This window comes from Euprymna scolopes, chromosome 15 (assembly GCF_053919585.1).
Source record: "Euprymna scolopes isolate OS-2025 chromosome 15, ASM5391958v1, whole genome shotgun sequence".
NCBI classification, from domain to species: Eukaryota; Metazoa; Mollusca; class Cephalopoda; order Sepiida; family Sepiolidae; genus Euprymna; species Euprymna scolopes.
The window spans coordinates 117,049,722-117,073,070 of NC_136496.1; the positions used below are offsets into that span (position 1 = coordinate 117,049,722).

Consider the following 23,349-nt stretch of genomic DNA (forward strand, 5'->3'; position numbering starts at 1 on the left):
CCAAGCACTTTAGTTTGAATTATCTAAATCAGGGTTTCCCAACCTTTTTAGGCAAACGCTTCCCCTAGAACACTCGGATATCTATTACCGAACCCTCTTCCCTACACGCATCCTTACATAATAATATTCCTATCTACTTGCTTCCCCACAAGGGCAGAGTTAAACACAAGGTCAGACTTTAATGTGGGGAAAATCCAACTCTCCAAAAAGGGGCAGTCTAGATAGAAACAAAAATAAAAATTGTCTCAGTCATGAAGGACCCCCCCCTTCACCGACTGATGACAGAAAAGACGAAGCACAGCATCAGAACAGATACTACACTGTGATCTTGGTCTAATAATACTAGTAACAGTGATAGTACATAATTAAAATGAAAATAAATTGAATATACATATAGATTATTTAAGAAAATTGTTGATCAAATGGGAACTGTAACGATTATAAATCAATTGGGTCAATTAATATATCATAGCATTTCTAATACAATAATCAATAAAATAAAAATCAGAATAATAATCACAGTAATCATCGATCAATGTGCAGATTGTTATTGATCAGCAACAAGTTGAGAAACACCTCATAAATGTTACTAGAAGCTCTGTCCTTCACCGCCTCCAAAAGGATCTCAGGGACTCACTATCCGACAAATTTGGTGACGGCCCACCGAAAGTCTTGTAATGCACCCCTGGTGGGCATTATGGACCCCATTGGGAAATCCTGATCTAAATAATACAAGTTTTAAATCTTATTTAAAAAAAAAAAAAAAAAAAAAAAAAAAAAGAATAAAAAAGGAAAAAAAAAAAAGAAAAGCATAAAAATAAGTGCATCGACAGAAACGTTGTGAAAATAACACTCAAGATGAGAACAGTAGTCTGAAACATCCAAATACGAATAATCAATCCTCATCTCAAAAATTCAGAAACGTAATATCAAACTGGTACAGACCTGAATTAATATGAAGATGGATAAACCTTTAAAAACTTTACTAAAAACAGGCAAGAATTACTAACCACCTAGTCCACAAGGATCCATGGCACACTGGGTAGAGTAATTGGTAAAATTCAGTTGTAAAAGTTGCACTCCTCTCAAAGTTGAAGGTTTTAATCCCCAGTGCGAGTGACATCCAAAATACAATTGCAAATTACTTAGGGCTTCTACCTAGTCATGGCTGATGGAACGAGAACATGCTACTCTCGTGGATTAAATAGAGGGTTCTGTTTTGAATTCTGTGCAGATTCCCAAGTTCAACAAGATCTAAATAAGGTCAGAGGTGACAGCAAACGAAATCTTATGAAAATAACACTGAATATGAGAACAGTAATCCGAAGAATCCAAATAATACGAATAATGAATATGAGAACAGTAATCCGAAGAATCCAAATAATACGAATAATGAATATGAGAACAGTAATCCGAAGAATCCAAATAATACGAATAATGAATCATCTCAAAATTTCAGAAATGTTAATAGAATTTTGTTTTTGTTTTAAAAAACTTTAGTCGAATCAACATGAAATTGTTTAGTTTTTTTTAGATTTTTTTCTTTTTTAATTTCATTTTTTTTTTATTCACTACAAACAAGATGTGTTGTCACTGATATAAGGGGCCAAATTTATAGGGAGCATTCTAAGTAGGGAGTTGTGCAGCAAGGTGTTTGTTCATATTACATTTTAATTTGTTTGTTTGTACAGTCAGGGGAAACAAGGAGTAGGAAGGAATTCCAAAGGCAAGCAGTCTGGGGGAAGAAACTATTAGAGTAAAAAGTTCCTATTTACTTGCCTCCCCATGAGGGCAGAGTTTGGCACAAGGTCGGGTTTTAATATGGGTAAAATTCAGCTCCCCCCAAAAATGGGGTACTCTGGATAGGAACAAAAATAAAAATCGTCTCAGTCATGAGGGATTTCTCCTCCACTGACCGAGGACAGAAAAGGTGAAGTGCACTATCAGAACAGATACATTTTGTTCGTAACCGAAAGGCCAATAAAAAGAGTAGAAAGTTGTCCAACATCTGCGGACTTCTACAGTGAAGGGGTGAGATTTTGCTGATAGTCGGGTTTATCGGAAATATTTACGTTGAATGCATACAAGTACTTGGTGAAATAGCATTTATCTAGTGAAATCAGAAATTTCTGATTGTAAATTTTATTTGTTTTTTAAGGATTGCTCATTTTGTAATTTTCCATGCGTGTGACAATGTATACATACGTGCATGTGTGCGTGTAATTTATTTGACAGCCATTCTATTTTAAGAATCAGTCTCCTCCTCCTCCTCCTCCTCCTCCCAGCATCTTTCCCTTCGCTACCTCCCTCTGCCATTTCCCTTCATCTACCTACGGCTGTGTCACTGTGACCTTGAAAGGAAGAGATAAGTAAAAAAAAGTTCCATGTAATATGACATTAATTCCAGTCGAAAAGCATGCAACGAAACCTTTTCTATTATCAGCACTTTTCTAAAAGGCCGGTTTAAAATAAACTGGCATATAATAGTTACTATTTTTTTTTTTTTTTTGTCTGTAGAGCCAAAAAATTTTGTATATTTTTGGCATTTTTTTGGTTAGGAGCAAAGTTTCAAATTTGGGATATCTTAAGTAAAATATCCCTTAGAATAAATGTGGTATTGTGGTAACTGAAATGATTATAGTTAAGATATTTTTTATCATTTTTGATCCAAGATGGCCAACTACCCCTATTCTCCCCACACTTTTAATGGCCTTATGCAGTATTTATTCAGAATGTAAATATTTACATTTTTTGCAAATAAATAATTCAAAGTGTGGTATCTGTTCCAGATACTACACTTCATCTGTAAAGTCTTCGGTCAGTGAAGAAAAAATCCTTTTAGATTAAGGCAATTTTTATTTTCGTCCGAATCCAGAATGCCTCTTTCAGGGGAGCTGGATTTTCTCTACATTAAAAAGACAATCTTGGATCTAACTCAGCCCTTATGGTAAGGCAAATAAATAGAGACATATGGACAACTTGAGATATAGTTAATACTAGACGAGGATACATCCTCAACAATCAGTCTAACAGTGGCTTTGTTGGTGTCAGGCTGCGGTATAGTTCTGTTTCAGTTTTAGGAGATTCAACTTTCCAGGCTTTTTAACTTTTCTGAGAGAAGGAGGTTAGTTTATCGCTAATCACCCAAAGCACCTCTTCAAAGAAATGAAGACGAGGCTGCTGAGGCATTTTTTTGTATACCAGAGTGCATTTCTAGTATGCTGGTTTTTCAAAATCACACCTGACTTTGCATTTAACCCCTTGAAGGAGCTAAACAAATATGGACAACCAAACTGTGGTGTTGAAGATATGTGCTCTATAATCATTCTAATAGTGGCTTTATTGCTGTTGGGATGATATATGGTTCGGGTTAGTCCTAAGAGGTCCACCTTTCCAGAGAACAGGATTAGTTTATTGCTAATCACCTGAGGGAATGCTAGTGGAGCTGTTCAGGCATTTTTTATTTTTAGTTCAGAGTGCTGTTCTCCAAATGCGCTGGCTTTTTAAAACCTCACCTGATCTTGGGTCCAATTTCCTGAAGAGGCGATAAATAATCACACGAACAATATATTGGTTTATATTCAACAATTTACCAGTAAAAAAAAAAAATAAATAAATAAAAATAATCTAGTCTTGAATTTTTTCAGCCTTCTAAACAGAAAATATTTTTTCATTTTTTGCGAAAGCAGATTATTTGTGACATGCGTTCAATGTATACATTTTTTTTTTTTTTTAAATTTTTTAGTGGGCATCCTCCTGGGGGCTTACACTTGATTTTTTTCTAAGTTGCATTTACATCCAAAGCTTCTTTCACCATTCTTCCTTTCAGGTCTGCTATTTGTACACTACAGCTTGAACCTAGGAATTTTTATTAAACCAGATGTTTCTATCACAACTGGTATGTTTATTTTAGTAAAGGACCATAAGTCATGTTTGAGGTTCTATTGACGTCATGTGCATATGTGCTAACAAAGTGGATATAACGTTTAGAGATCGCGTGTTATTATGTCTAAATGAAGATGTACATTTTTATTTTTTGGCTGGCAATTACATTCAATATCGGCATACGTCAAGAATCTGTTCTGGGCCAAACCCTTTTCCTGGTCCTCATCTATTTTTTTCTATTTTTTCTCAAGTAACAGATGTGCCGTGCGCTCCAAGTGTGTCTGTAATGCAATGAACTTTCGTGTACATCCCAGCTTTATTGAGGTAAGCCCAAACATTGCAAATGATGAATAAATTCTACAATCATGAATTACCTCGGTAACAACTACAAAAAAAATATTTAATTTCAGTCCAAACTTGATCGACAAAGATCAACAACATGCATGTATGCACACACACACACACACACGTCTTCTGCATTTTTCACCAAAAGCTATCGTCTGTAAAAAAAAAATGTATAAACATTCTTTTTTAAATAAAATCTATGATTATATATATATATATATATATAAACTCGGTATCTATTTTCATTAATTTATGTTGACGAACACGCAAGCAAACCGCAACATACATTATATATATAATGAAATCAAAAGGTTATAGTGTTTACCTGATATATGCAATGAAAAACTTCAATCTAATATAAATACCAGGATTTATATATAGATAATTTAATCCCAACCGAATAAAAAAGCTCAATACACAATAGAGAGTAGAGCTTATCATAAGACTTTTTTCAATGAAAGATGACATGCTGTTTTTTCTTCTTTTTATTTTTTGATCCCATCTGGCTGAAGATAAACTTCTCTTTGGGCTACTGCACTGTCTGAAGAAAACAATTTCCATTATTTCAGCTGCTTTGAAAACTTTCCAACCGGACTGTATGTATCATCACACTGGATTTAATTTTAGACTCCATTCTCTCTAAAGAACTATTTTCGCCTTTCTGATTACTTTGAAAAAAATTTCATGCAAGCTGAAATATTATGCACGGTTTGTTTTTTATATTTTTTTTTACAAATCCAACATTTTTCATGGCAATTTATGACTACAATAAATTGCGGTTTCACTTAATGCCATAACTAGCAAATTCTAGCATTGGTACAAATATAATATGCTGATTTCTTTCTGTCCTCTGATGAGAAGAATAGCATTCTTTGAAACTCTGTAGAATAAGGACTTTGTAAATTGTTTTATGGAGTATTCAGTCGAACAATAAATTTTGATTGTAAAGTTCAACTGACAGTTTTAATTTTCTTTCTCTTATATATAGTCTTTGAAGTTTTTAACCTCTAAAACTATACAAAAAAATATTTTTTATCATTCGTTAGAAAACCATCTAGTCAGTAAGTCATTTAATCACCTGCAATCACTGTATCAACTCTCTCTCGAATTTACTATAATACCAATAATTTATTTTTCAAGGGATCATCAGTTGTTTACCATGAAACACTGTTTCGGGGATATATATATATATATATATATAATTTGAGGTAGTTATTTTTCAAAAGTAAGGTAACCAGTGAAACATAACGAGGTTAATACAAGAGTGCTCAATACAGGAGTAGAGAAAGTTACATTTTAAATTTCTCTTTACATAAGCAGTAGTTTGTTGCTACACAGTCATGAACATGTTTCAGTCTACTAGTATTTATTAACTAGAGACCTCTTCTGGCAACAACCCTTATTTTCGAAAACGGAATTCTAAAATAAGGGTTGTTGCCTGAAGAGGTCTCTAGTTAATAAATACTAGTAGACCAAAACATGCTCATGACTGTAGCAACAAACTACTGCTTATGTAAAGACAAATTTTATATATATATATATATATATATATATATACACACTTGTGCCCGATATTATTCATACCCCCCCCCCCCTTGAAAATTGAGTTTATTAGGTGTAACTTTGTAAGAATTTATTGTTTACGTCCATATTGATACATATTCTTAATAAACCTCTTCTGATCATTTTCGTCATTTTAAAATCTCGGGATACTTGTAATAAAAGAAATATACAGCTATTTATAAAATCTGCAATGTTCAAAAATAATCATACCCCCTTATTTTTTCAGTATTAATCGAGTTTCTGACTGTTTGTTTCCTGTTTGATTCTTATTTTGAATGCTTTTATACAACCTTTGATTAATTTCATTTCGTTTTTTGCATTTTTCAGAAATTAAAATGATATCAACTGAAAACCAATAAAAGAATAAAAATTATTAGAATGGGGAAGAAAAAAGAGCTTAGTAATGATCTTAGGACTAAAATTGTGAATTCACATAAGGATGGTTTAGGTTACAAGTCAATTTCCAAGAAATTTGAGGTCCCTACAGCAACAGTACAGAGCATCATCAAAAAATTCCAGAGCCACCACACAACAAACAACTTGATTGGTAGAGGAAGGAAAAGGAAACTGTCTGCTAGAGCCACCAGGAATATTGTAAGAAGTGTTAATGCAAATCCAACCACCACTACTCAGGACATTTTAGAAAATCTGGAGTCTTCTGGCATAAAAATATCAAGGCAAACATTGCAAAGGACTCTGCATGAAAATGGTCTGAAAGGAAGAAGACCAAGAAGGACTCCATTGCACACCGGAAAACACCTTGCAGCACGTCTAAAGTTTGCTAGAACCCATGTGAATTCTCCAGAGTCCGTTTTCTCAAGTATTTTGTGGACTGACGAAACAAAAATTGAATTGTTTGGCCATATGGATGCTTCTTACGTTTGGAGGAAGAAAAGAGAAGCTTACAACCCAAAGAACACCATACCCACGGTGAAACATGGTGGTCGTAGCCTAATGTTTTGGGGCTCCTTTTCGGCTAGTGGTCCAGGTAGTTTGGTCAAGATAGATGGAACCATGAAGAAGGAGCAATATTTGGAGATACTCCAGAAAAACATTAGACAGGATGCGGAGAAGCTCCATTTAGGACCAAACTGGGTCCTTCAACAGGATAATGATCCAAAACATACTGCCAAAATAGTCAAGAAATGGTTTGAGGATAATCAAATTAATGTTTTGGAATGGCCTAGCCAGAATCCCGACCTGAACCCTATCGAAAACCTCTGGCACATATTGAAAACTGAGGTTAAAAAGCGGAAACCTAGAAATTTGAGGGATTTGAAGAACTACTGCATTGAAGAATGGTCAAAAATCAGTGTTGATGCTTGTAAAAACCTTGTTGATAAATATCCAAAACGGTTACAGGCAGTTATTAAGAATAAAGGGCATGCTATTGACTATTAGTAAGAGAGGTATGAATAATTTTGAACTAGTGCCATTATTGTTTTTCTCTGTATAATGTTTCAAACTTGCATAATTTATTTATTTGTTGAGTTTAAATTAAATGCTTATGCTTGATTTATTGTTTGAAATCCCTTTAATATTGTCTACCTTCTGGTTTGAGCAATATTCTTATAGAAATCTCAAAGATCCGATGGGTATGAATAATATCGGGCACAAGTGTGTATATATATATATATATATATATATATAAACAAACTACTGCTTATGTAAAGACAAATTTTATATATATATATAAAATTTGTCTTTATATAAGCAGTAGTTTGTTGCTACACAGTCATGAGCATGTTTCGGTCTACTAGTATATGTAGGCAGGCAATCTTCTACCTCTGGAGATAATGACATGCATCTTACTGTTTCGCTGAAACACACACACACACACACATATATATATATATATATATATATATATATATATATATATAAAATGGGTTAATAAATTCCAACGAAAGAAAGATGTATATTTAAATAAGGGAGTAGTCACCAACAATGTATTTTTTAACATTATTTTATTATTCCGTGTCTTGGTTTTTCATTGAGAATTATGTTTGGATCATTGTAATAATGTTTTTAAGTCATTGAAATCGTTTATGTACGTTTCAGACGATCTGATGCGTCCTCGTCAGAAATTATTTTCAAATGTGTAAAAATGGCGATTTTCGTAGTTAGTTTGAACTTTTTCCAAGGGGTGGAGGTTTGTAAGTGTTTATTATACATTGGTATGCTGAATTTTTATTGCTTTTTTTTTTTTTTTTTTTTTTTGCTAATAGTAATGTTAAGATAATAAATATGTATTGATTTTAAACTACCAGTAATTTATTGATTTTAAACTACCAGCAATTTATTGATTTTAAACTACCAGCAATTTATTGATTTTAAACTACCAGCAATTTATTGATTTTAAACTACCAGTAATTTATTGATTTTAAACTACCAGTAATTTATTGATTTTAAACTACCAGTAATTTATTGATTTTAAACTACCAGTAATTTATTGATTTTAAACTACCAGTAATTTATTGATTTTAAACTACCAGTAATTTATTGATTTTAAACTACCAGTAATTTATTGATTTTAAACTACCAGTAATTTATTGATTTTAAACTACCAGTAATTTATTGATTTTAAACTACCAGTAATTTATTGATTTTAAACTACCAGTAATTTATTGATTTTAAACTACCAGTAATTTATTGATTTTAAACTACCAGTAACGCTAAAATCTACAGACTATACCCAACAAGTGTATTTTTACGTTTGAGAAAACATCTGCACATTTAACATGCAATCATGTTTTTTTTGGCAATCAGGAAAAAATAACTATTGTTAACTATTTAGAGCTTTATAAAAAATCAGAATTGCTCAGTGTTTTGGAATCAGGAATAATATTGGAATCGTCCCATCACTAATATATAAGGTCAGAGATTACATTGACCAAAACATGAAAAGAACAGTAGTCCGAAGAATCCAAATAATATGAGCAAAGTTGGCATTTTACTTCATTTTAACTAGCATCGTTATCTGGCGTTGTCTGGGAGCATGAACAAAATACAAATTGTAATCTTGCAAGCTGATAATAATCAAGGCAAACACTTTTAAAAAAGTATTAATAAAAGTATGTTACCCAAGTACATGTTATGATTCTGGAGGCAAAAACTACCACAAATCGTAGTATTTATTACCTTCCCAGTGCAGAAAGATGTAACACAAGGTCGAAAACTGGGGGGAATCAACCCAGCGCCTTTAAATAAGGAGCACTCTGGCCTATTAAAATTGCCTTAGCAGCCCCATTAACATTCCCCCAGTTAAGACACCTCAGGGAGTAAGCAAAAAAACTTATCCCACCCTAAAGAGGAAAGGCAAAATCTGGAAGGGTGGACCTCCTAGGACTACTCAGAACAAATGCCTAAAACACAAATGTCACCGAAATGGGCCCTGTTTCTGACGGACAGGTTGTTGAGATCAGAACGTGAACTGACACGTGTGCATGATCGCGATCAGGTATCAAATGAACGGTATGAATCATTGGCACAATGTTTAGATGTGATTGTATTTATTATCTCTGGGTAAGTCCATTTATTTCTGAAATGAGTAGATTCGTTTGCCTCATAACAAAAATAATAGTTAAAGTGTGGCTAGCATCTTTCTTTTAAAACCTCCCCCCTCTATCTCTCTCATATATATATAATTAAAAAAACAAAAGAAAAGAACACAAACAAACACACATCTCCTTCAGTCTTTAACAAACTATGGATACCCATGTAGGGGTGCCTGCACATGAAATTTTTTTGGCAGGAGGTGCGCAATCTCCAACCACACCCATCCTGAGACGACATTGTTAAATACCAGTGGCAAGTGAAATACAGGACGACTGGAAACAAATGTAGAGATAAGCGGAGAGCACATACAGTGCCTAGAATTCCCAAATTGTCACCCATCCGGTACTAATCAGGCTCAACATTAGTTAACTTCAGTGACCTGACGAAAACCGGTATGTCAACACGATTACGCCATATATATATATATATATATATATATATATATATATATATATATTAGTTTGTTTATTATACAAACATTATTGGTTATACATAATACAAGCTCTGTTCTGCATTGAGCACTCTTTAATAATAATGCAAGTTTCATTGGATTTACATCTAGAAAACCAATCAATATAAACATTATAGTCATACACACACACGCATATACATATCGTGTACATTTATGTAGCATGTTCTCGTTGAGGCAGATGTTATTAAAAAGCAGTTTTTTTGTTTAATTATTTTCTTTTTTATCTTTTCAATCTCTGAATTTTTCTTTTTATATTTTTATCAAAGTTGTATAAGTTGGATCCATATGTTTGTTTTTGCATAGCAAGCGCTTTCGACTGGAATGTTTCAGTCATCTTCAGGCAGATTATGTCATTTAGATTTTTAAAATCATTTTTTTTTTTAAATTACGTTTGGTATTACATGTGTTTAAATTTATATATTTTGTCATGGTAACTTGTTGGGGTGGTTTATTAAATGGGTGGACAATTTTTACAGGGGGAGGTTAATATTAATATTGTGTTAAATTACATATATATATATATATATATATATATATATAATACACACACAGTAGAACCCCGGGATACGGCATTAAAATTAGTAACAAAATACAGTTCAGTATATGATACATATGGATATAATCAAAGAACATTATAACACCGTAAGACGAGCAAATACCGTAACTAGGGGCCGGAAAAACATTGTATTCCACATTGTAACTCAAAAGAAAAAAAACATCATAGGGCCACCATATCCTGGGGTTTTACTGTATTAGAATATAAAACTCTTGCTTGGGCATTGAAACCGTCCATCCGGTTTACAAGTTCTGGTTTGAAAAATTCTGCGCATTTTTTAAATCAACAATTTTTTCTTTTGCATTTAAAATATACAAATAAAAACAAAACTATTTTGCTTTTTTAGTAGACAGATCTTTGAAAGAGCATCCGTTGCAGATAAGAAAAGTTCTTCAGAGCTGGCTGCTGAACTTAAGGATGCAAACAAAAACCTATCAGCTCGAACAGTGAAAAGCAGGTTATTAGAAGTGGGATTAAAAGGATGCAAAGCAAGGGAAAAAGCCATGCTTGTCTCAGGCCAACAAGAAAAAACGACTGGAATTTACAAAAAAAAAAAAAAAAAAAAAAAAACCATGAAAGTTGAACACCTGATGATTATATATTATTTTAATTGGAATTCATTATTGAGATGAGTATTATTTATATCAATTTATTTATTGCGGACTATTATCCTCATCTTTATTAGTTGTTGTTTCACAATGTTTCGGCCAACTATTCCTCTGGCTTCTGTCAGGTGGTAACCGCGATGGATAGGAACTTTGAATCTCCTAACTGCATTCTCAGCAATCACTGCCATCCATAGTTGTTGTCATCTCACCACATTTTGCCCCGTGGCGCAGTTGATAGAAACGTTGAATCTCTACAGTTTCAGATGAGCATTGTCTTAAGATAGCGGTTTCAATCCTACCCAAAGCCGGCCAGAGGCTTACTTGGCCAAAATGGGGTGAGACGACAACTAATAAAGATGAGAATAATAGTCTGCAATAAATAAATTAATATAAACCTAATGATTATGTCAGGATTGTTTAGTCTGACAAAAGTAACATCTACATCAATGAAACCATGGTACGTCTCTGAAATATGTAACGTATAGTTATTAAATAATTATATACCCCTTAGCTCTCTCTCTCTCTCTCTCTCTCTCTCTCTCTCTCTCTCTCTCTCTCTCTCTCTCTCTTCTATCACTCCTCTCTCATTATGCTTGTATGAATTCAGCAGTCTGTTTGGGTATGTGTGTTATAACAAACACACTAGTATGTGTGTGTGAGTCAGTGACGTTCACTTCAGCATGTGTCAATAAGTCTTGACTTTCTGTCATACTTGATGTGAAGAGTGTGTTTGCACAGATTAATGTGTGTGAGTCACTAAGTACACCAGCAGGCTGAATAGAAAATATCTCGTTTAATTGTCTCAAAACTTGCTTTTTGTTTGTTTTAAATGAGCTCCTCTCAGCTTTTCTTAATGACTTTGTCTCGTTTTAGTTTGAAGAATTCTGATAGGTTGAATAGTTTTATAAATATTTGAATATCTGGATCCATTATTTGTATGAAGAATCTTCACTGAATTGGGAAGGTTACAATGGTAATATGGGATTCCTCATTTATGCCCAGGCAACGCTAGGTATGTCTGCGAGCAAATAAATAAAATACATTCAAGTTCAAGAAGGATGAGGTTAACATATCTTTAACTCAATCTGTATCTTTTTTATATCTTTTCACTTTCATAAATTTAAATAACCTGAAACAGCCCTCTCCTCCACCTTCCACATATCGGGAGAGAGGGATGGAAAGAGAGAGGACACAGAGAGGGATGGAAAGAGAGGACACAGAGAGGAACAGAGAGAGTGTGAGAAAGAGAGAAAGAGAAAGAGGTTGAAAGAGAGTGCGAGAAAGAAAGAAAGTGTGAGAAAGAAAGAAAGAGTGAGAAAGAGAAAGAGTGAGAAAGAGAAAGAAAGAGTGAGAAAGAAAGAAAGAGAGAGAAAGAAAGAAAGAGAGAGAAAGAAAGAGAGAGAAAGAAAGAAAGAGAAAGAAAGAAAGAGAAAGAAAGAAAGAGAAAGAAAGAAAGAGAAAGAAAGAGAAAGAGAGAGAAAGAGAGAGAAAGAAAGAGAGAGAAAGAAAGAGTGAGAAAGAAAGAGTGAGAAAGAAAGAGTGAGAAAGAAAGAGTGAGAAAGAAAGAGTGAGAAAGAGTGAGAAAGAAAGAGAGAGAAAGAAAGAGAGAGAGAGAGAAAGAAAGAAAGAAAGAGTGAGAAAGAAAGAAAGAGTGAGAAAGAAAGAGTGAGAAAGAAAGAGTGAGAAAGAAAGAAAGAGTGAGAAAGAAAGAGTGAGAAAGAAAGAGTGAGAAAGAAAGAGTGAGAAAGAAAGAGTGAGAAAGAAAGAGTGAGAAAGAAAGAGTGAGAAAGAAAGAGTGAGAAAGAAAGAGTGAGAAAGAAAGAAAGAGAAAGAAAGAAAGAGAAAGAAAGAAAGAGAAAGAAAGAAAGAGAAAGAAAGAAAGAGAAAGAAAGAAAGAGTGAGAAAGAAAGAAAGAGTGAGAAAGAAAGAAAGAGTGAGAAAGAAAGAAAGAGTGAGAAAGAAAGAAAGAGTGAGAAAGAAAGAAAGAGTGAGAAAGAAAGAGAGAGAAAGAAAGAAAGAGAGAGAAAGAAAGAAAGAGAGAGAAAGAAAGAAAGAGAGAGAGAAAGAAAGAAAGAGAGAGAAAGAAAGAGAGAGAAAGAAAGAGAGAGAAAGAAAGAAAGAGAAAGAAAGAAAGAGAAAGAAAGAAAGAGAAAGAAAGAAAAAGAGAGAAAGAAAGAGAGAGAAAGAAAGAAAGAGTGAGAAAGAAAGAAAGAGTGAGAAAGAAAGAAAGAGTGAGAAAGAAAGAAAGAGTGAGAAAGAAAGAAAGAGTGAGAAAGAAAGAAGGAGTAGAAAGAAAGAAAGAAAGAGAAAGAAAGAAAGAGTGAGAAAGAAAGAAAGAGAAAGAAAGAGTGAGAAAGAAAGAAAGAGAAAGAAAGAAAGAGAAAGAAAGAAAGAAAGAAAGAAAGAAAGAGAAAGAAAGAGTTGCAAAGAGAGAGAAAGGGGGGTGCTATATATGTAAAATACTAATCTAGAAGTAATGGGGGAAAGTCTGACTCATTTAGTTGAAAAAAAAAATTACAAAAAAACATACAAAAATGTTCAAGAAAATCCGAAACAGGCACGACTTAGCACATGTGCGAAGAGGGTAAGGTGTATACAATTTATTTAAGCGTTGGAAGCATTTTTAAGGGGAGGGGTAGAGTGAGCTCGTTTACCTTTTTCTATTCTGCACATGGAAAGAGGAAAGGGGAGGCAATTAAGAGAAAAGTCTCCCAGTTCTAGTTCGCCAATACCTTTTTCTCAATATCTTACTACTTTAAGGATATGAAAATTAAAAGAGCTCACCCCCTCCCCTCGTCCTAGATCCCCTCCCTACTTGAGAAGCACATAAGAATATAAACTGACGAAGAAAAAAATAAATGAGTTGTTTGACGAAGTTTATCTAGATTCTTTAACTGTACCAGCATCTATTTTTTTTATATTTATTTATTTATTTATTCTTAAATTTTTGTTTGCACCTGTTTTTTTGTTGGTTTTGTTGTTGTTGTTTTTGTGTTTTTTGAAAAAGCAACACATTTCTTCTTCATCGACAGAGATAAAGAAGATTCGATTACAAATAGTATTTTTTTTTCATATACACGCAAAAATAAAATAGAATATTTTATTTTGAAATAATTACTCGCAGAAAATTGATTTCATGGCATAATGACCCAGAAAGAAACCCCCGACCCTCCATCTCCAAATCTATTTCTCAAAGAAGTCAAGAATATCTGGAGATTTGTTGGCACAGACAACCGGCATCTCCAAAAAATTCCTAAGGGAAGCACATGGTTATTCAAAGTAGTAGGGGTTTTTCTTTTTCATTTTAATCTACTAAGAGCAAGAAAACCCGGCGTTGCTCAGGATTGAATGAAGAATCCATGTATGTTTAACTATACTTCTACAAACAAAAATGAGGGGGGGGTAAAAATGCAATAAATAAACGTTGCCAAAGGCAAGACATATTACTCTTCAACCTATTTGGATAAGTTTGTTGCTGTAGTGTGTGAGTGTGTGTGTGTATATTTTAAAGAGTTTTTTTTTTGGGAGGGGGGTCAGATTATCATGTTTCTTTTGCAATGCAACCATGTTATTTTTTCGTTTTCACTGAACAGAATGGATATGCGATTTGTTTTAAACAGAAAACGATTTAAAATATGACGTTTCTGAATTTTTTAGATGAGGATCGGTTATTTGTATTATTTGGATTCATCGGACTACTGTTCTCATCTTGAGCGTCATTTCCACAACGTTTCAGTCGATGTAACCTCCAACTTTCTTCAAGTGTATCTTGTCGAACTCGGCAATTTGGACATAATTTCAAGTGGAACCCTTTATTTATTTCACGGGAGTAGCATGTTCTGATTCCGTTAGCCATGACTAGATAAAGATCCTAAGTAATTCACAATTGTATTTTTCGATCGCCCATCGATTTTTTCAAGTACCACTGCGCCACAGATCCTTGCAGACAATTCTAGTACGAATTTTAAGAGCCTTAAACCTATTTCTAAATATCACTATTTATTACTAATTATTACTATATTTTAACATATATCTATATCTATATTAATGTCTTTACTTATTACTTGCATATATTATCTCTTGTTTATAATTACTGGCTCCCATATCGTATTAAATCGTGGCCTTCGTTTTTAAGACGGTCTTGATTAAATCCTATACAAGGTCTACTTAGTAGTTTGTTATCCCCCAGCATATGTCGTTTTCCCTTTTCCTTCCAGACATGGTCAGTTATACCTGACTTTTCAGTCTCTCCACGTACTACGGCTTTCCAATGTTCTTCTAACCGTACTTTCAACGGACGACATGTCTCACCTTTGTACAGTTTCCACATTTACATGGGATTTCATATACACAGTTCTTAGTCAGGACTTTTTCTGTAGGGAGTTTGACTCTCACAAGCTGTTTCTGGAGAGTTGAATCACTCCTGAATACTGTCCTGATGTCATATGGATTACATATTCGTTGAAGTTTTCCAGACAAGCCCTTCATATATGGTATACAAACTGTGGTAAGTTTCTGAGTGGTGTCCTTTTGTGTCTGGTCCAGATTTCTTGGAGCTGATGTCATGCTCTCTGGATAGTTGTTTCGATGGAGGGTTTCTCTTGATACGCACTGCTGTTACTACGTATTGCTCTTGCTCGATGTTGTAAGCAATGGATAATTCCTTTCTTTATATTATATGAATGGTGGGAGTTGAAGTTTAGGTACTGTCCAAAGTTGGCTTTCGGTATACAGATGACATAAACCCCTGACCAGTGCAGGCTATCAGCACATCTAGAAACGATAATTTATTGTTATGTTCTTTTTCCATCGTGAACTGTTCGACAAGATAACCTGAAGAAGGTCGGAGGTTACATCAACCGAAACTGTGTTAAAAATCACACTCAACATGAGAACAGTAGTCCGACGAATCCAAATAATACGGATTTAAAATGTTACAAAATTTTTTAAATTCCAGGTAGGTAGAAGAGTAACTTATGTTGCCTTTGATAATTCATTTTATCCATCCTGAGACGGATAGTTTATCTTATTTTATATAAGAGATTATAGCATTTTGATTTTAAACAAGCAAGCCATGTTTTTCAAAATTGTATGACCTGAATGTTTTTTTCGTCTTTAATAAACAAAATATAAAGTTAGGGTCAACAACTCAAACACTAAACTCTTGAAACTAGTTTGGCATTTATCAAACTAGTTGTGGTTTGCCTTGGCACTATTCTGACAACCTAGGAATTAACTTGAACCATCAGACCCTTCTTTGTCAAAACGAGGTATAGTTAAACTCTGTTCTAAGAGGTGTACTCTCCGAGGCATCTTCATCCTCATTTGGGAACCGAACTGAAGCTGTTAGTGTAGATTTTTTTTTTTGACAAAGAAGTCACCACGTATCAAGGCCCAGAGGCCACTCGAGGATAAGGGTTAAAGAGTGCACAGTAATCAATGGGGCAATATCATAGTAATTTTTAGTAGTGCAAATTTGGTAAATTGGATTACTTAAGGGGAACGACTCATCAAGAACGTTTACATTGGACTTGAAGACGACCATATTGTAGTCAGTTGGAAAGCAGGAAAAGGGAATAGAGTTTCACAGGTGTGCTGTTCTAAGAAAGAAGCTTTGTTCATGGAATCTACGTTCAGGTTTAGGCACAGATAAAGAGTGGAGGGAATTATTGGTAGTGTTTTCAACTAGACAAGTGTTTCTCATGAATGTTTGGCGAGGGGGGGACCATAGATTGGAGCTCAGATGAAAACTTGCCATGAAAATAACGATAAAGTCGAGACAGGCTCGCAATGTCGCTTCTGTGAGATGACAACGTCAGGATTTTGCAGTTTTTGCAGGGAGGCAGTCCTCCTATATACAGCACCTGGTATTCCCAAATAGTCATCTATCTGATACTGACCAGGCTTAACGTTGCTTAACTTTGGTGATCTCATGAGAACTGGTATTTCAACATGATTATGCCCTATATATATATATATATATATATATATATATCCTTATTTGAGAGGGGATTACTTTTTTGCCGATCACCTGATATGTGCCTTTTTTGCCGATCACCTGATATGTGCCTTTTTTGCCGATCACCTAATATGTGCCTATCATTGAATGTTGACAGGTCTGTTTTTACTACTTTTGTACACGACCAGAATTCTTCCTGAAGTGAAAGGAAACGTTTCCAGCTTCCGGCCTTGCATCAAATTTTGCAGCAGTAGAAAGCAAGTAAATTACAACTAAATCGTGAAATTTTTTAAAGTCTGACTGACCCCCAACTCCGCATCCCTGTTTAGCTTCGCAGATAAATTGTGTTCGACTCCCCCTTTGCGCCATTAAATATGACCTTTCATTTGAGAACTGGGAATATTCCAGGATTTTTTAAATATTTAAAACCAACTAAAATCTCATTACAGGGGGAAGGAGATTATAACCTGAAAGTTATGGAAACATTTCTTTGTTTAGAGGTATCCTTGAATCACTTTGTGAAGCTTTGTCTGTATGCCAACCATTCACATATCAATCACTAAATACGTAGATGGATTCATCTCAATAAAAATGATGCTCATGAAATATTTAAGAGAAATATTTAAGGTCATTGCAAAAACTGTGATAGAGATTATAATTTAAATGTTAAAGTTACAAAAGCGTTGATTTATTTATTTTTTTTTTAATATAGCTTTATATCTGTTATGATGAATGCTCTGACAAGCTACAAGCACGTACTCCACTCGACGTAAATACCGCCAACAAACATGATAATCAGCAAAATCTCACCCCTACACAGTAGAGATCCCTAAAGCCTTCTACTCCAATAGTTTCTTCCCCAGAACTGCTAGACTTTGGAACTCCCTTCTGGGATTCTGCTTTCCCAACTGTACTGACATGCAGAAGTTCAAGTGTAATGTGAACAGACATCTTGCTGCTCATCTCCCTTCATGATATCCCTGCAACTTATGTCCCCGATAGTAGCTCTCTACTTCAAAGTGGCACTGTGCCTTGTTTGGGGTGAAAATTGAATTAAAAAAAAAAAAAAAAAAGATGGGATAAGTTTGATAGGATAGCTAGATGCACAAAGCATGCCAGCTGACAACTTACAAGATGTCAACAGCACATAGTCCCAAACATAAGGTAACAAAGAGTTTCATTTGATTCATTAAGACCTCTTACTCTCCTCAGATCACCATGTTATTTCCTTAATTGATATAATTATTTTTAGGCCACCGTTCATTATTTCATTTTTTTTTTTTTTTTTAATTGTAATACTTTTAACAAAGTACAATACATTAAAAAAATATATTTAATATATACTAGCCTGGGTGCCTGGCGTTGCCCGGGTGTTTGGAGGTGTGTGTTGAGCAAAAAAAAAAAGAAAGTTGTTATAGGCAGACAGGCTCAAACCCGTACGTAAATGAGGAAAAGAACGTGAAAAAAAAAAAAAAAAAATATGACGTCTTTGCTGTTGCGTCCATCACCAAACCGGAATTGGCAAAGATTTAAATTAAGGCTAGTCAATCGAAAAGGGGAGATGACTTTCGAAAATATCAGTGAAAAAAGCGCTCTCTGTCTGTAAAAAAGTGCCCAGTTGAGGGTGAAGGAATTAATGTTTTTAGCCAATTTTTTGATATTTGTCGTCTGAAGGATCGCACTTCAAAACAGTACCAATCTCATGAAAATCCACTGCCTCTGTCCAAAGTTTTAGGCAGATATACAAACATACATACATACACACATTTAAACAGACAGATGGGATTTATATTATAGATGAGTGAAAAATTTACTTTCACCATGATTAATGTTTGTGCAAAAGTTAAAAAAAAAAATCCAATTATTGAGAAAAATGTAAACGAATGAATAGATGAATGATTTGGGGGGGGGGTAATTCTACATAATTCTAAATTATTGATAGTGTTTTCTGCTAGACGGGTGTTTCTTGTGAAAGTTTGGGGAAGGGGGGGGACCATAGATTGGAGCTCGGTCAAGCACTTGCCATGAAAATAACGATAAAGCAGAGATAAACTCGCAACATCTCTTCTGTGAGAAAGAGGTTGCAGGGAAGAGAAAAGGAAATCCCCTACTAGGCTACGAAGTCTATTTTGAACTCTATCAAGGTAGGACAAGTCCTTTCTAGCAGCTCCTGCCCAGATGTGGCAACAGTACTCCATCCTAGGATGTACCTGGCTCTTATATATAGAGAGAATTGCATCAGCAGTGAGATATCTACTGGATCGATAGAAGGATCCCATCATTTTTCCAGCAGCCTTGGCAACAGATTCAATGGTATGTGTTCCATCTCAAATCAGGATTAAAAGGTCAAGCCCAGAAGCTTGTCAAAACATGAGGCCTCCACAAGACGAGAGCCATTCATTTCAATTGATGCCAGATGAGGATCAGAGCGTTGATGATGTAAAGATAGAAGCTTGGTTTTAGATGCATTAAAAGTAACCAGCCACCTCTTTCCCTATTGAACCACTTGCTCAAGATAAGAGGAGAGAGAATCCAAGAGAACTTGATCGTTTACGGTTTTAGATGTGCTACCATGGATAGCAGTGTCGTCAGCATAAATGTCTACGAATGATGTAAGGATGTGATTTGGAAGATCATTAATGTAGATCAGGAAAAGAGTTGGGCCCAGGATGGACCCTTGAAGGACTCCAGCATTAATACTGTGAGCTTCAGATTTTTACCCATCAACTACTACTCTTATGAACCTATCAGAGAGAAATGATTTAATAATTGAGAAGACATTTCCAGCTATACCATAGCTGGAAATCTTGTGAGTAAACCTTTGTGCCATACCCTATCAAAGGCCTTTGATATGTGAAGAGCAATTTCCCTAGAAAGGTAGTCTCCATCGAGAGATTCGCTAATCCTATGAGATATAACTGTAAGCACATCTGCTGTAGATCTAGCAGAACGGAAACCATATTGCGTGTTACTGAGAAGGTTATTTTTGCTGAGATGGTTGATTACTTCTCTATTTAACACAGATTCCAGCAACTTACTCATGACGCACAGGAGACTTATTGGTCTGTACTGAGGAGATGAGCGATTACCTGAATTCTTAAATACAGGGCATACTGATGACATTTTCCAGGGTGATGGGAAACGATTCTCCTTAAGGCAATGTTTAAACAGTTTTGTAAGTAGGGGTGCTAGTTCTGGTTGAAGGTTTTTTGAGTACTGTAATTGGAATACCGTCAAGGCCAGTTGCTTTACTGGAATCAAGGTTTTTGATTAGCTTGGCAATATCATGTACAGATATTTGTATATCACATAGCATGTTTTCTGATACAGGAGGAAATATTGGGGGTTGGCCGCCTTGGTCGCAAAGGGTAGAATTAGCTGCAAAGTTCTTGGCAAATAGTTTGGCTTTGTCTGATGCTGACGAGATTACCTCAGGTCCATTGATGATAGTTGGGATAGAGCACACGCTTCTGTTCAGGATTCTGTTTGCTATTTGCCAAAACTGAAGCCGCTGCTCAGCTACTTTGGATTTAACAGACTGAGCATACAACTCTCTTGCGTTCTTTATTACTTTTTTACAGTAGTTGCCGCTTTAGTCTCAGTACTTCTATTATGTTGAAAGCAGTGGAAAAAGTGATTTCTGTGCACAATGGCAGCAGCACATTCTGGAGAGAACCATCGCTGGCTATTAGGTTTTTGCTGGAACTTTTTCGAGGGTATGAAACGGTCTATACCTACAATTAACCATTCCGTCAGGTGTGATACTAGAGAGGGCACATCCTTTTTAAACATGAAATGCAGAGGTAGATCTGATATGAATGTATGGAAGCTATCACAGTCAGCCATAGAGTACTGATATACTGTACGATGGAGAGGTACATCTGAGGACTTATTACATTTCATTTTTATCTTAACTGATACAACAGAGTGGTCGAAAGATCCAAGTGGAGACAGAACGGAAGCTGAACACAGTTTGGGGCAAGTTGTGAGAAAAAGGTCTAGGAGACTTGCATACTGGCTGTCAGTATCGGGCACACGGGTGGGTTCATGAACAATCTGAGTGAGGTCATAAGCAATGGAGGAATCATGACAACCTTCCTTCATCATCTGTATTGTTTGAGTGAGTTAACCATTCCACATTGTGAACATTGAAATCTCCACAGACATGAATATTAGCTGAAGGATAAGCAGATAGGACGTGGTCAATTTTCTCAGATATGCCCTTAAAGATAGTAACTCCGCTGTTGTGGGAGCGATAGAAAGCAAATACAAATGCATTAGTGTGAGCAAGTGCAACCCAGAAGCACATATAGGGTAAGTTAGGATCTTCTCTGGAGATGTCCCTACCACATGGAAAGCCATCTTTTATATTCCATGCCCATGGCGATCCTGAGGGTCAGATTTTGAAGTTAAATTAGAGTATCCTTTAATTACAAACTCATTTAGGGAAACAGTCGGTCCAATGCCAGTTTCGCCTAGAAATAATGTTTGGTTTAGTGTCTTGTAATTGGGTTTCAACCTCTGGAAGGTTATAACGTAGACCCCTGATGTTCGAGAAGAAGACATGGTAATGGGCGTCTACATTAGAAGTTATAGATCTGAGTTTAATCGTGCATTTTTTCTTGAAACTTTTCATGATGAAGTTTTGGGATTTCTGGACTAGGTCATCAGACTTGCTTGGAGCAGGGCAGAGAGGGAAAATAAGAGAGAAATAGAAATGAAGAAATTTTTTTTTTTTGTAGTACATGAAAAGGTAAAGTTGGAATAATTACCCACTAATATGGCATCGAGAGGCCCCCCCCCTCAGAAGCTACTGCATGGTCCAGAATCCATTCACCAAATGGCAATACAGCAGCCCTAGTACTTTGCACCTGCTGATAGGACAGCCTCCTTGGTGGTTAATCCAAGGTTCGGGTCCCTGACTATCAAGTGGATAATGTCAGCCGAAATAAAACGTTTACCTCCAGCACCCTTACTAGCGACATGGCTACAAGGATAGACATAGAAACAGAAAATTTCTGACATCTCTGGTGGCTGTTCATGCAAAATACTGCCAACCTAGAATACAGCTTTTTCTTCTCCCTTTGTCAGAAAAATCACTCATTAAAAAATGAAGACTGAATTCTTTCATTTCTGCCGTTTTGAACAATAAAAACATTTCATAAGATTCTTGCTCGTCTTCTATTTTTCATAAAATAAAAACTGTGTAAAAATAGAATATAAATTCCAAAGAATTAGTTTTGCAAAGCAGAATGCGTTCTTCCATTGATCCTTTTCGGATTTGTTGAAATCTTTTTGTCTTGCGAAATGGCATTCTAAATCATATTTTTCCATTGACAGAAAAGATTCCAAAGCCGAGTAACAATGTGTTCTTCCTATTTTCAAAATTTTGCATTCTGAGTTCACCGTGTTTCCTTCTTTAAACTCCATTTTTATCACTTCTTTCCATGTTCTCCTTAGCCTGCCACTAAATTTGCTACCTCAACTGCTCTACATCTACTGATCTAAGAACTCCCATCCATTCTTTCAATATGGCCATGCCATCAAAGTCTACTCTTCTGCACATATATCCCTATACTATCCAGATTTAATTTTCCTCTGAGGTCATCTGATCTAAGCCTGTTTTTAAGACTCATTACATATTGATCATCTAATTCTCACCATGCAACATATGTCCTCAACCTTCACTTGCTAGGTTTCACTTTCATACATCATTATATTGTGCATACATATCTGATAGACTGGGGTTTCCCAAAATGCACTTCATGGAGTCTTGTGAGTGAGGTTGAGGGGCTTCGGAAACTATCTTAAAGAGGACTAAATGCTTTATATGAAAAAATTAAATGGCTGCAGACATTTAAGTTTTGATATTTTTTACTGGAAAGAGATATGATACCTAACTACAGGTGTAAAAGAGTTTCAGGATGGTTTATGAAAAAGAAAATAAAAAAAATGAATTAACAAAAAATGCAACAATTTTTGATTAATCAAAAGCAAAAAATGGTTGTAAACATCTTCATTAGTTTGTGTTCAAATTTGGAATTGGAATCATATTTATTTTAGAAATTATCTTCTGTGAAAAACCTTTGCTCTGCTCAGGATCTCCATGGTGTCCTGAAGTTTTAGAAACCCTGTGATAAACTTCTGGATAAAGGAAAACAGGAATAACTTTGTCAAAAAAAAAAATTTTTTTTTCTTAATGTGTGCAGGTATTTTTTCTTTGAGATTTTTTTTCTGATTTTTAATGATTAGTCCTCACTAGGTACATGGATATAGATGCACCGCAGAAATCTTTTGGAAAGGTTTCTTACTAACTCAACTCCATGCTATAATTTAAGGAGAGTAAAAAGTGGATCTCAGGTTTACTTTCGGCAGCCACGTAACTCTCGCTTCCCTTATTTTG

At 35.0% G+C, this 23,349-nt stretch overlaps 1 protein-coding gene across 2 annotated transcripts in view; it reads right to left on the reverse strand.

Moving 5' to 3' along the window:
- LOC145294087 (kelch-like protein 3) overlaps positions 1 to 23,349 on the reverse strand; it is a 102,030-nt gene that overhangs the window by 63,450 nt on the left and 15,231 nt on the right. The window contains exon 1 of one of the 2 annotated variants that reach the window (XM_080141148.1): positions 1,011 to 1,253. The exons of the other annotated variant lie outside the window; for it this stretch is intronic. The gene's annotated coding sequence lies outside the window, so the exon portion shown is untranslated. Of the gene's footprint in view, positions 1 to 1,010; positions 1,254 to 23,349 lie in introns of those variants that run through there. 2 annotated transcript variants of the gene reach the window in all.